Source organism: Taudactylus pleione, unplaced genomic scaffold, assembly GCF_031769625.1.
Source record: "Taudactylus pleione unplaced genomic scaffold, aTauple2 ptg000053l, whole genome shotgun sequence".
NCBI lineage: Eukaryota > Metazoa > Chordata > Amphibia > Anura > Myobatrachidae > Taudactylus > Taudactylus pleione.
The window spans coordinates 31,710,428-31,722,201 of record NW_028284455.1 but is presented as its reverse complement, the minus strand read 5'-3'; the positions used below and the strand labels follow the sequence as shown (position 1 = coordinate 31,722,201).

Genomic DNA, 11,774 nt, shown 5'->3' with positions numbered 1-11,774 from the left:
TCACAGTCTTCACTGTGTTCTGGAATGAACCACCGTGCACATCATTAACACGGGGAGAGGCCTCCCATGGGGTGATTTCACATACCAGAGCATCTTTGGTTCCTCCCCAAGAGCCCCCCTGCGATTCTTGTCAGATGGCAGCGTCCACTGTCTTACAAATTCCCCCTCCCACGTGCTGCTTGTGCTCTGTATGCCTGGGTGTAGCTGTAGCAAGTGCATGGGCAGCATCCTTCCTTGTCCTGACTGCTCAGCATCTCTCTGCACAGCTGCTGTAATAGGACCTCATGCCAAGCTCTGTTCTGCAATAACTGGACTCTTCACAGGTGAGCCCACAGCTGGATGCCCCTGACATTTTCTTTTATGTCTTATCCCCTATTGTGACTTTCTTTGAACACACATTATATATATATATATATATATATATATATATATATATATATATATATATATATATATAGCCAAATAGTGGGTAACAATTATCCCTAGATTAACCTCCATCATCCATGTTGCAAGGCAATTCTTTGTTATGTCACATTCTGCTGTTCCCACCCAAGGGGTTATTTTTAGACTGGATCTGGATCCCTCCTCTAGCTTATTAATTGGCTGCATAATGTTAGGCTTTTAGAAAACAAAAGATCACTCCCTTGTCTGGGTTTGATCATGAGCTCTACAGATATGTTAGCCCTAGAACACACAAACAAATGTCATGTTCATACTTTCAAAGTAATATATATATATATATATTTATATACACTCCCAGTATATATAAATATATACATTTGGAAGTGATATTGGAGAGTAGGCAGGATTCTGGTATAATGTACAGGGAGGTAGAGTGGCTTGTCTTCCTGCAGACTAGAAAGATGTGGAAGTGTGAGATGATCTGGGCGTGCCACAAAAGGCAGAGAAGAAGACCTGTTCATGTGGTGGCAGCAGCAGCACTGTCTGGACTAAACGTCTGCTGACTGTGAAATGAAGTGAGGCGTGGGCAGGGAGGGTGACTTTCACCCAGCACAGTTCAGCTACTTATACCTGCATGAGATACATGCTGCCCTTATGTCACATTATATACGGTCTGTGTAATGCTGCCTTTAGGGACGTGTACACGCACATGTCTATTATATATGTGCTTATTGATACAGTACATACAGTATATACAGTACATTCCCATAGGAGTGTCATATAGTGACTTTTCTCCGATCTATGTATTTTATGCAGAAATATGACACTTCAGAATAAATACAGGTACAAGCATTTTGATAATGAAAAATTGTTATATTTTAGATAGCTAAGCCATTGATGGCGAGCAATACATTTGGTTCATGAGTAAATACGATCTACCATTCTACTGTCTTTCTCATTTACTGTGCTTTGTAAAATACATGCAACTATAGACTTTAATATCTGCTGGTGTATAAAAATGGTAATATAGTCGCTTTTACAAAATCTGCTTAAGCAAAGTGACTTGAGGCCTCACGAGGATTAGTAAATGTGTGGTTAGGTACTACATTGCATGTCAGGTAAAAACACACCTGACTGAAAGGTGGTCAGTGTTGTGTGTGTTACTTGGTATAGTATGACTGTTGTGTTCATGTGGTACCCAGGTTGAGCTGGAGCAGTACTGTACTAATGATATTGATGATTGATGAAGTTTATTTTATAACCTCATGGCTGATGACTGTATTCTACAGCAACAGTACAGTGTATTCAGTAGACAACTATGGTGTACAGTAAAGTCGTAATGAGAATTTTCCAGAATGGCACCTCCTCACATCTATGGAAATGAGTATGCGCAGAATGTCGTGTATCAGAACATTCCACAACAGACAAATGAATATACAGGACAATCAATTGATTTGTGATAGTGAGATACCTATTGGTAAGCTGAAAAGAGGACAATGCGAGTAGTACATGCTAGGTTAACAACATACAGTATACCAGGAAATGAATGTGTCTGTTTCATTAGGTGGAGACCTAGAGAATTTTGATCTGTGCCAATTTTTAGTTGTTTTAATATAAATGTCAATAAATGTCCTAGGTGACCTTCAGAGTGATTGGAAGGTTTAAATAAATGCAGTGTGTAATGACGCCTAGTTTGTTGAGAGACCAATATGGCTGCCATTGATGTGCTTAAAAATGGATGGTCTATAATGGGTGTATGACTTGGCAACTTGGACTAACGTAATAATATGAGAAATAACTTATCTTTTACCTCTACTTAAAAAGAAAAGTAATTACAGATTCTTGGCTAATATATAATTTGTACACAATTATAGTTATTTATAAATGCTCTCTCTCTGGAATTTCTAATCGTTAGGGCTTAGTGAGCCACTCCCTTGTGCGAGGAAACCTACATGGCCTTGATTTTGATGGAATAATTTCTGTCTGTTGCCAAAAAAATAATTATAAACCGTGTAATGTTTAATGTTTTTTTTTTAATTTATTTAAAATTGTAGTTAAACCTAATGACATCTGATTTATTTTTTGCAATGCTCATCCAGTAACTTATTCTTACCTGTGTGAAATTCTTAAATATTTTTTTTTCTTTTGTATTGTATTTTGTTTCATGAATATAGAGTTGTGTGGTTATTTTATAAAATTATTTCAACTGCCATTCTTACACAATTGTGAGCTTATAATTCGGTTTTTAATGTAATAATAAATGTTGGCTTTTGTTGAAATTTTTGCAAATAAACCATTAATATCGGGTCTAAGTGAAATAGTTCCCTTATTGGAAAAGAACCATCAGGAATAAATTGTAGTTCAGTAAATGTGTTTTGTTGAAAATGTAAATTTTTCTATTCCTGGCTTATTTTTTTGTGCAGCGTTAACCTTGTACTGTATGCAGGGTGTGAACCATAACCATCACAAGGTAGATATAGAAAAGAAGGAATGTGAAGATTGTATTGTTAGTGTCACAAAATGATAGTTTGTATAACTACATATATTTATACCCAAAAATACTTAGTATCTAATGACATCTGCACTTCATCAGAAGTGCTTTATGTATACTAACAAATATATGTAAGTGAGGATTCCATCTTAGCTTGGCTGATTTGTATAAGTAGTAAGAAGAATTTGCAATTTGTCATTAATTTATTTCAAACATCAGATAACTCTGTTTTGCTACCATCGTGAAAAACAGACGCCATTTTAGTTAGAATGAGTCTTCCTTATAGATATGGATTGTTGATCATGCACTGCAGAAAGCAGGCACATTATATACTGCACAAGAGTGTTAAATATTGCAAACTATTCTTATTAAAGTGAAAATAGTTTGTTCACATGGTCACCTGGTTAGGAAAAAATATGATTTTTCAATTATAGAACCCTTAAATAATGATGTTCAGTTCTATCTATCTATCTATCTATCTATCTATCTATCTATCTATCTATCTATCTATCTATCTATCTATCTATCATTGAGAAATTAATGTTAATGTTTGAGATGCCAATAGATTGGGCAATGCAGCACAGTGCTGCAAAGAAACTGCAAGACCATTTAGCAATGTTGTATTTTGCATGTCTATGGGTTTCTCATAAGTATATAATCTCAAGTTTCACTAGGTCAAATTGATACTTGCAGTAGCATTGAATTTCTAAAATACAGAGCTGAAATTGTATTTAAAATGATACATGGATATTTCTGCTCTAGCTAGGTGTTGAATATAGAACATTGTATTACATCTGTTCTCACCCTTACCAACTTTTTTCACTGCTATGGTCTGTTATTTTTGTTACATCATATTTTGATTTGTTTATTTTTTTTGTTCGAGTAGTTGAGCCCTACATGTTGCACGGATTCTAGGATTAAATTAACAAAGAGTATATATAATAAATAGTGTGCAGCTAGACAGGTGTATATTCATTTCCTCTTAATATTTGGTATTGAAACAGTTGACATTACAAACTTAAAAAATTTATATTCATGAAGGCTTGGGGCCTTAGAGGATGTAGTTGCAAACAGCCGTTGAATCATATTTGGTACCATTTTTGGTAGAGAACCTTCTAAGCAACTTGTTCAGGAGAAAATCATATTATATAGGATCACAAATGAGAATAAATTTTTTAATAGTCACTAGTTTACATAGGACTACAGGACCCATACCATATTCCCCGTCTTGCAAAGGGCAATCTTTGGATCTGCATGTACTGTACGGGTGTGGTAAAAAGGACTGTTTAATGCTCTGAACAGTGTACTATACAAAACAAAATAAAATTTTCCCTCAACTGTTTTTGTATCTAGAAAAATGTGAGGTTGGTAAATTATTAAAATTATAGGAAAACATTCACTGGAAATGAAGGAGAGCACTATGACTACAAGGCCTTTTAATTTAGGTGTAAATGTTTTAATTTATGTTTCAGCTTGATGATCCTGAACCTTACTTTGTTTTAAATCCTCTTTTTGTAAGACTAATGTTGTGTAACTTCCTGATGCATATTTTAATAAAGTCTTTATTGCTATTTGTAAACTATTTTTTTCATAAATCCATAGAAAAGGAAAATATTTATAAAGGAGAACATTTAATTATTTCTCTTTATCTTAGAGCTTAATAAATTGTTGCATTGTCCATGTTATTTATACATAGTTTGCCGCTCTATGTTCTTGTCTACAGAAATTCTAAGGCTTTTGCCACACCATATGTTTTGAAAGCTGAACACTTTAAACTTGTAGTATTTAAATAATACATATCCATTGTGCTTCATTTTTACACCCATGACATTGTATTTGATGCAGTATTTAAACTAAAGCGTCACTGTTTACAACTATAGTTTTGACACTGGGAATTGGGTTTTTGAATTAACTGTTTAGCACTTGTTTTTCAAAGACATGTACTGTAATTTATAAGGCAACAGGTACTTCCATCTCAAAATATTATTGAAACTGTGCAGATATATCATATGGACTTCGGTATGTTAATGGATGATTCATATTACAGGTAGTAGTGTAATATTTGCTATTTGGTTAGCACAAGGAAAATGCATGCAGAGGCTAGGGTGGGGCTCAATGCAGTGTTTCACTGTGTTCTGTTCTGGCTAAGAATGGGGAAATGGACAAAGCTGATTAAGCATTGCCATATTATTTAACCTTTTCAAGCTGCATCTAATGATTTGTAATTATCATACCTACTAGACAAAGTGCAAAGCTTCTGAAGTACTGAACTAATAAAATATATAATATATGTTTAGCCATTCCACCATTGCTCTCGTCTAGTTCAGCGTTACAACAAGTGGTCGTCATGAAATTTGACATTGAATAATATCTCAGAGTGCACTAAAGAAAGCTATTCTGCTGCATAATGTTTAAAAATGCAGCAAATTTAGGTGAGGAATTGTACTTGGTAAACATTTACTTTAAAATACCTTACCATTTGTCAGAATAAATAGAAATTAAACAAGTTATTTGACAGGTAATCAAATAAAAATTATCAGTCGGAGTTGTCCCATTAGAAAATTATATTTTAGAAGTGTCGATTGCTAATTAAAAATATATTTTGTCTCTAACATTTTTATAAAACTAACCTTAATTATCTTCTTTTTTTTAAATTTAACTTTATTCTGGACTTTTTCAATTTAAAATTGCTTGTGTAAATATTTTGTTACTCTATTTTCTTTAAGTCATTTACAGATATTATAATATTGCTTTTCCGTAATAGAATGGTTTAGTTTGTGTTTTCACTATTTAACATGACCGCATGTAAGGGTTGTTCTTTTGCAAAGTATTTTTATATTTTGCTTTTAATCCATTAACTGGATATGGAAAGTTTTGTTTCCACTGGTACTGTATACATTTTTAAGAAAATGTTTCTCAGAAATTTAAAACAAACTATATAATATATTCATTAAAATGTTGAAATGTAGTATTTTATTTACATTTTAACAAAATGTATACTATGTAAACCATACCAACTGCTAACTAAAAAATATATAATATGATTTGTTTTTAAAAATACATCATACTAAAGCTACTAATTAAACATGTTTTAAGAATTCAGTGGATATATATTGTATTTAAACTTTCTGATGTTGTAAACTTTATCAAACAAAAATGCTATTACATTTATGTACAAAAATGTATTTAAACAATCTAACAAGTTTGTATTAAAACTCAAAAATGAACAATATACAGTAGTCCACAACAAATGGTACAGATGACCATTTTCAATATAAAGCAAGTGTGTTCAGAAATATTGGTTAAAAAAAATGGTAAACTATTTGAAACATAAATAATAGACAGAGTTTTTTTGTCTCCTAAAATCAATGAATGTGTGTGTGTGTGTATATATATATATATATATATATATATATACCTATCTATCTCAAGGAAGGCACTCTGGGTAGCTAATAATGAATAAATAGTCCACCTGATAACTGTGTATATATATATATATATATATATATATATATAATTTTGGGAAACCTTTATGGGTTACAGCTAGAAATAACATTCTAAATGCCAATTGCTTTTTTATTCTTCCTTTTTTTTTCTATCACTTCTTAACATACGGTTACATTTATAAATGTAGTAACTTTTACATTTTAACATAGTTAGGAAACAAATGTCTCAACAGTGTTCAGTCACTAAATAGGAGTTAATGAGCTGAAAATAAAATAAAACTGTACATTTGTTAACTTATCTATTCCCTGGATATTTAGGTCTTTTTTTTTTACTTATAATTTATGTAATTCTCCCTGGAAACCCGCACATTGTTTAAAAAAATTAAATCACTAAATGTTTAAAAATATATATATAGATCAGCAAAAGTGGATTACTAATTTTAAAATTAAAACGATAAAACTAAACAGTCTCTTTATATTTAACTTGTACTTAGATTAAAATGTAAAGTGTGTTGTAGGTTTAATGTTGAACCCACTTTGTAAGTGTTTTAAGTTGGAAAAAAGGGCAGAGAATTCTGAGATTAAATATATTTAGTGTCCTATTAATATAACTACTCTATATGGTACATTAGTATAACATTTAATGATATCAAAATGGTGGCTAGGGTGTGGTCTGCTAAGTAGATACTAGCCTTGTATTAAATACAAGTCTTTGTTCCCCCAATCAGTTAAACAGGTAAACATACAAATAGTGAAATGGATATATGTCCTCTTTTTTTTTGCACCAGATATGCAAAAAAAAAATCTGATTATTGCCTTCCCAGCCTTTCCCTAACTGTATTTTTAGCAAATGTAGTTATTTTTGTGACTCGCTGCTTAAGTCGGTAATTTATTTTCATCTTACAAACCGCTTTTGTATGTTAGCATAACATAAGCTTTAACATTAGACACTAGTTTCTGTAGATTTTCATTAATGTTTTAGCTTGCATTGTCCCATTTTCCTGAACTATATGACCATTATATATTAAAGAAAATGCTACCTTCAGCATTCCAGAATTTCAGTATTAGCACAAGCAATATTGTCATGCTAATCTGACACTTTTGGTGTGTCTGCTAAAGCACACTTGGCATACAAAAAGGGCGTGTTCATTTAATAAAAACAATTCAGATATAATTTCATATTCTAAACAAACTGCACAAATCTGAGATTATGAGGATGAAAAATGACATTCCATTCTGGTCTTTCATTTCGATGACTATCAGTATGATAAACAAAAGCATTAAAATGCAGTTGTTTTATATGATTTGTGGTTTCCTTTTCTTCTGCGTTGTATGCTTTTGCTGCAGACAGAAGCTAGGCAAATTCACATGCTTTCATTTGCGCCCCTGCTGTGCAGAGTCCCTTATATTATCAGACTGAAGCCTGACACCAGTAAAGGTTCATGTATCTGTAGCATTTATGTCAGGAAGATGAGTAAAAGGTTCTGTATACCTAGTACAGTAGCTTACAAGATTGACTGCATTGCTCATACTGTTTGCATGCTGCAAGTTTCCCCTTGCAAGTCTTTCGTTCCCTAAGAAGACAAAAAAAAAATCCTTTGAGCTCGTTTACCTCCTGTAGAGAACTAATTTTCCACTAGTCGGGCTCAATCTGGATAAATATTCTCTATAAAGAGAGGGACAGCTATGTCAGTGATGGTAATGATTTATTTAATGAACGTAAAGCTTTACACTTTTTGGTGCTGTTTTCTGAATGCACATGTACAGTAGGCATTTATGTGGTGCTGCAGACGAGGCCTACTTGCATGAATGGCAGTGCTGATGTGCAGACAAGGTCTGTTCATCTCTAGGGAATAGATGCAATTTCAGGTGCTTCAGTCTGAAAGGGTTAATTGTGTAGGATGAAAAGAATAAAAAGACAGTACTGTGTATCCACAGTATACTGTACATCAGAGCAAAAAGCATGTTATTGGTGTGATCACCATACATGGTACATGTAACCGCATTATTGTGACACAGGACATAACATGTGAGAAACAATAAATACAAATATTGATTCTTAATTACGTGTTAATTATATAGATATAGCATACCTGGAACAATCCTGTGAAATAGTATTCAAATTATTTTGTGTCATGTTCAGTTTTCGGTATAGAAAACATAGATTTGAATATAATTGTACAATCTCACATAGCATTATTCCATTCCAAAATAATAAAAAAAATTTAAACGCAACAATTTATCATTGTGAAGGGATTTTTTTTTTTCTGCTGGCAACTAAAGGGTTAACATTTCCTTCTCCATCTGATTTAGAAATTAGAATAATGAACAGCTCGCCAGATAATTGCAAGGAGACCCCCAGCTACAATGCACCTCTTGAGAATGGAAGGTTATCATGCACCTTATACAGAAATGACCCCATGTATTAACTATTGACAGTTTATATTGAACATCTACATGTGAATGATAAATACGCATGCATATATTGGAATATTATATACAATTTCAGGGCGAGTGAGAGTTGCTTTACATTGTAAAAGAGAAGAGCAATGGTGGTGCATACATTATTCTTTGTGCATGTGTAATAGCAGGCGAGCAAGGAAAGAAAACAAAGCAGTACAGGAAAATTAGCACACAATGGCTGATGTCTGATCCACAATCAGTCCTTCATCTCTGTCTTGCTCGCAACAGGGTATGCAATGGTTAAAGCAAAGATGCAGTTCATCTCATTCCCAGAAGTACCTGCACAACACCCACATAGGGATCAGATAAAAATAGGTCAGCATCTCACACGGTGGGTCTTCTAAGACATACTGCTTGACTGCTCTATACCTTCAGATTCTGAATGTCCCCCAGGGAATTCCTGAATTTACCGAAAATAATAAAATGAAAAAAAGGGGAGTGGGTAGGATGAAAAGCATCGTTAGGAAACCACAGCGACATTCTTTAATCCTACTCTCCCTTCCCGAGGTGAGCTGCAGTCAGTATCTCAGCAGACGGGATCAGCCGAGTGTGCGAGTCACAACGCTTTGCTGCAAGATTTCACCCTTCTAGCAGTCTCTTGCCTTGATTTCCCAGTCGGAGAATAAGCGTTTTAACGTCTTATCAGCCACTTGCATGCTGCTGTGCGTGTCACATCATCTTCACATTGCTGCATCTTTAAATAAAGAATCTGGTTTCTCCACCCCACCCATATGATTTTGCCTTTCTGCAATTTCCTATATGTGCAGTGGTAAGGAGTCTTTGTCTGCATCTCAGCTTTAATGCATTTGTAAACTGCCTCGCATTGATTTCTTATTGGCTGACAAATCTATACAGCAAGGGGGGGATGGAAAGCACTTATCGCAGCCTACCAAATGGTCTGGAAGACCAAAATACATATATATGTGATATTGCTATTTTAAGTTGCTCCTTATTCTATAAAGGAGAGGAGGGAAAAGGTCAGTTTGATGTAATGGAGCCATTAACATGTATTAATAATGCAGACGGGGTAAGTAGCTGGTGCTGGTTCTCCCGGGGGAAAGAGGAGGGAGGAGGGTTGAACGTAAAACAGATGTGCACTAAATCATCCTCGAACCGACGGAGGACACTTTCCATGGGAGGTGCCCCTGTAGCTCCTGAGTTTATTTTGTGCGGCAAACTGATCTGTCTAATCGAAGACACTGAATATGGCGGAAGCCAGGCATATTGCAGAGGAGAAGGCAGTATGGGAAGCCGTGATGAGGCCTGCCATCTTTATCAGTGGTTTATGGTCTCACCAGTGCTGAAGAGGTTAAGAATTCTCTTTTCAACTGTAGATTGCCCAGTGTTTTCTGAATATAGACATTTTGTTGATTTGTTTACTTGCTGTAACTATTTATCTGATAATTGGAGTAAAGGTAAGAATTTGTTCTAAAATAGATTGGAGGAACGTTGTAAGTGGTGTTTGTCCTGTTCGGAACGTGTCCATGTAGAGTAAAATTGCAACACCTTTTGCATCAGTCTTTTTGTGCTTTGATGTCTACATATTATTAATTAGTTAATTTTTTTCCAGTGTATTGTTGTTGTAGGTATGCATAAACTCATTATCATGTTCACTCAGAATTGAATGCACCATTGAAAATGTTATTACAATATTTTATTGGTTAAAATAGAATAGCATGTTTGACATTCAAGACATTAATGAATTAGTTGATTGCTGCGTTTTATATAGAGTAAATAGTTAAATATCACAGCACACATTTGAGAGTTACCGCCTTTGCATCTTCTAGTATAAAATCTAGGTATTTATGTAAATATATGTATAGATATTTACATCTGCTGATATATGCTGTGTATATTTCATCATATGTCTATGGTATACAATATATTGGCCTTTTTGAAAGGGTATAAAATTGGTAGTAAGATGTAGTTGAAAACTGAACCAACTTGCTGTATTGTTGAAAACACATTGACAGAACCTGTATGTCGCTTATATACAGCATTTTAAAAAACACGCCATGGCATTTAACAGCATAAGGAAAAGGCTTTAATATTTGTAGAAAACCTTTTGGCATTGAATGACGGCGATACTGTAGCAACATGCTATTTGGAAATTCTAGCAAGTGTTTCAGTATTTAATCGTTGGCTTTTGGGACACGACTATTAATTGCATGACCTGTTAAATTTAAATGGAACTAAACATGTCATTAGCATGCATATCAGAAATCCATTAACACACTGGACTGCAGACGCTTACTTCTCTCTAGTATTTGTATTCTAATTTATTGGTGGCATTTTGCATGTATTGAACAATACAAGACATCTAGAAAAAAAATTGCGCATTTTTGCTATCTTATGAGTTTAGTCAGTAGTCTAATCTGAGACTACCATACTGTATATGCTTGAAATAATAGAAAAAAAAAATCCTTTGTATCTGTTATCTAATGAAACTATTGATTTTATATATTCTTGGTTGCAATTTCCTTTCTGTAAGAACTGAGAAATCCTGAAGGTGTTTAAGGTATAGAGCCTAATAGATGAAAATGTGGAGTAATACCCCTTTTTACACTGGCCAAATAACCCAGGTTATTTCCGTGTCAACCCGGCTCGTAGCTCAGTGGAAAAAGGGCCAGTGTTGGAATCCCGGGTCGAGTGACCCATCAATCCAACCCGGGTAGTGAGCAGCAGGGCCGGCTCAAGGCACATTCCGTCTGGAAGAACACTGCCCACCACCCACCGCTGACATTATTAGCATAAGCTCAGTGGGAGGAAGCTGGGAGGGAAAGGGCGGAGGGGGAGCACAGGACGGCACTGGGTACCGTGTAACCTAGCCCTGGCGAGCAGGGTTGAACACGGTAATGACCCATGTAACCCTGCAGTGTGAACGGGTGGCCCAGGTGAACAGGCCCGGGTCCCGTTAATACCCTATGGAGAGCAGACTCATCTGCGCTTAAAGATGATCTTATCTCCAAATG

General features: G+C 34.7%; 1 long non-coding RNA gene across 1 annotated transcript in view; it reads left to right on the top strand.

Moving 5' to 3' along the window:
• The first annotated feature begins 208 nt into the window (after positions 1 to 208).
• Positions 209 to 11,774, top strand: part of LOC148535340 (uncharacterized) — a 121,011-nt gene continuing 109,445 nt past the window's right edge. Inside the window, exon 1 of the long non-coding RNA XR_015875778.1 lies at positions 209 to 323. This is a non-coding gene — a long non-coding RNA (uncharacterized LOC148535340). The remainder of the gene's footprint in view (positions 324 to 11,774) is intronic.